This window comes from Magnolia sinica, chromosome 7 (genome assembly GCF_029962835.1).
Source record: "Magnolia sinica isolate HGM2019 chromosome 7, MsV1, whole genome shotgun sequence".
Classification (NCBI taxonomy): domain Eukaryota; kingdom Viridiplantae; phylum Streptophyta; class Magnoliopsida; order Magnoliales; family Magnoliaceae; genus Magnolia; species Magnolia sinica.
This window is the reverse complement of record NC_080579.1, coordinates 54,214,102-54,217,288: the sequence shown is the minus strand read 5'-3', so window position 1 is coordinate 54,217,288 and position 3,187 is coordinate 54,214,102. Positions and strand designations below refer to the sequence as shown.

Sequence of the window (3,187 nt, the reverse complement as noted above, 5' to 3'; positions counted from 1 at the left end):
CATCCTCTTTCAGAAGGTATAATCCTCCCCTTTCCTTTGATTGAGTGGGCTTAGAAGTGATACTTGATTTTGGGTATGTGTCCCATGATTGTGTATTTTCAGCAACTTTGTCCAAGTAATCCCACACATTATTGACATTTTTATTTATGAATTCCCCATTGCACATTGTCTCAACCAATTGGTGCAATGAAGATGTCAATCCATCATAGAAAAAGTGTGTAATGCAACACGTTTCAAAATCGTGTTGTGGGCATGAACTGACAAGATCCTTGAACCGCTCCCAACATTGGAAAAATGTTTCATCCTCCTTTTGGGCGAAGTTCATGATTGACTTTCTAAGAGTGTTCATTTTATAATGTGGAAAAAATTTCTTTATGAACTCCCTTATCATATCATTCCATGTGTCAATAGATCTAAGACGTAGTGAATGCAAACACGTCTTACCTTTCTCTTTCAAAGAAAAAGAAAAAAGTTTTAGCCTTACTGTGTCCTCAGAAACGTTTGGAAAATATAAAGTCGCTATGATCTCATCAAACTCTTTTAAGTGTAACTATGGATTTTCTGACTCAAGCTCATGAAATTTAGGAAGGAGTTGGATCACCCCTGGCTTGATATCCATGTGTCCCGTATTTTCTGAAAAAACCATACATGAGGACGTACTCACCCCTGCCAGTTGTAAATGATCTCGCAAAGTACAAGGCGGGGGTGCGTGATGCACCTCATTCTCATTCTAGACTTCCTTAACCGTAGTTGAGGTTGTCCCTCTAGTTAATTGGCCAGTTGATTTGCAGCCATAACCTCAATTAACTCTGGGGATCTCGAGCGGTGTCTAATCCTGCGATAGATAGTTAACCCTTTAACCAATTCTCCTTCAGTCAAGAGACGTCGAGTGTTGTTATGGACCCACTTGGGCATGAAACACTTGTGGCCCTCAATCTCAAATTATAACCTAAACCTAAAAGAAAGAAAGGAAATAGGAATCTAGAAATAGAAAGATAGAAGAGTTGGAAAGAGGTTACCAAGTTAGAAGTTCATAAATTAAAAACCTGCAAAGCAAAACAAAACAAAACAAGTAAGTTTCTAAAAATAGAAAGTAAGCTAGTTCTTAAAAAGGAAAATTTCTAAAAATAGAAAATACAAAGTTTATAAAGGAAAGTTCTAGACCTAGAATTAGAAAGTAAGTTAGATTATAAAAATAAAAGAAATCCTAGAATTAGAAAGTTTCTAAAAATAAAATATAAAACCCTAATCCTAAAAATAGAGAAAGTAGAGAAATTAGAAAGAGATTACCAATTTAGAAAGTCTACATTAAGACCCTACAAAATGGGAAAGTTAGATTAGTTTCTAAAAATCAAACAGAAAGACCTAAACCTAAAATTAGAAAAACCCTAATCTTATCCTAATTCTAAAACTAGTTAATCTCATAAAAACACAACCGTTAGTCCTCGGCAACGGCGCCAAAAACTTGTTCACAACCCTGAGTATAAGGTCACGATGTAATAATAATCTCGGTAAGACCGAGGTCGAATCCACAGGGACTGAACCTTATACGTATTCTGACAGTAACTAGAACTAGAACTAGAAGAAGATGTAACCTAATCAGAAAAATTGAAGAGAATAATGGTGAAATATTAAATTACAACTTGTAAAATTCAAAGGTGGGAAATTAGGGAATCCAAGGATCCTATAACGCCCCGCACTTTCAGTACTTGGGTGTTTCCATAAAGACGTATATTAGTATAAACACCAATCAAGCCACTCATTTTCAAGATAGATTATCGAGTCATCAGAGAAGCATAATTTAGGATTTTAATAACCTTGCTAGACAATTGAATTTCATGATAGTTATCGCAGGCCTTAGACCACACGATCCACTAATCGTTCGACTTACGCCTTGATCATTAATAATTCAACCATACGATTGTAAGAGCTATCATAGGTTTAGATTATACACATGTTCAACCAAAAGATCGACCATCCAATTATTCATTGTGGATCATGGAATGTCTTGATCAGCCCACTAGCACGAGGGTCCTCTTAGATGAGACTTAAGGGTTCAAATCATTATGATCACCATTGATTTCCATATGAGTAGTCTCCAAGGCCACTTGATTAGTAAATTTTCCAATGATTTTCACCTAAACTAGGCCAAGAACCCTAGGAATCATCACTGATCATATTTGGTAATGATCTGACTGTCAGGTCTTCATAGATCGTAAAATAAACTATGTATTTATAAAGCATGGCTCACTTACAAATTTAAATCTTTCTTACCAAGCCCTATAAATGGCATTGATCAAGATGCAAGTTACAATAAACAACTTAGGAAATAATAATAGTAATAATAATAATAGTAATAAGGATATTAATAAAGGAAAATAAATAATGATATATATTAATAATAATAACATTAGCATTAATGTTAATATCCGGTTAGTAGAGCATTACAAAATACATACAAACAGCCATGGGACCGTTTCAGCCGTTGACATTCGATTTTGGGGTGATCCGACCATTAGATTGACAGAAATCCACTAAGATGACCCAAATCAAGTCGTGGGCCCCATCTAAACCTTAGATCTGCCTGATAACTGACAAAAGGCCCTACACGGATTACTAGAAATGAACGAATGGAGCAGATTGGTCAAAACAGCCATGTGGACCCCACACTACAGTGCCTATGCGCGTAGAGTACGTGCACCTGTGGTACGCTGGACAGTAAAACCCGGTCAAATAAGATTTGACCGAGCTTTCCCGCAAATGGGAGGAAACATCCCTCTCTCTGTTTCTCGCCAGCGGACAGACTGATGTCCATTATTTCGGTATGTGGCCCACCTGCACTGACCACTCGGGAAATCCGAACTGTTCAACTGACTCGGTATGTGTCCGTCATGTCATATCAGGTTTTCTGGTGCGAATGGGTGCACGATTCTTGGCGCAAGTAGGCTGTACAAAAACAGATTTTTCAAAAATGGAAACTGTTCCTCTTTGCCACGGTGGCAATCCGCGTGAGGGGTCTTTCCCTTTAATCTTGGCCATCCAAGTGGCTCAATCCCAGCCACTCAACGGCCTTTCACATGGATTAGAGATTCCACCCCTAGCCAAACAGAAACCACGACCGGTTTGGCTTTTCAGGGTGTATTTTGGGGCGGTTTCAACTGGAGCAATCCAGACCGTTTACTATCAA

At 37.9% G+C, this 3,187-nt stretch overlaps 1 non-coding gene across 1 annotated transcript; it reads left to right on the top strand.

Annotated features, from left to right (window-relative positions):
* The first annotated feature begins 236 nt into the window (after window positions 1–236).
* On the top strand, window positions 237–343 carry LOC131252408 (small nucleolar RNA R71). The gene has a single exon (XR_009174430.1). It is a non-coding gene; the product is annotated as a small nucleolar RNA R71 (small nucleolar RNA).
* Window positions 344–3,187: the final 2,844 nt, after the last annotated feature.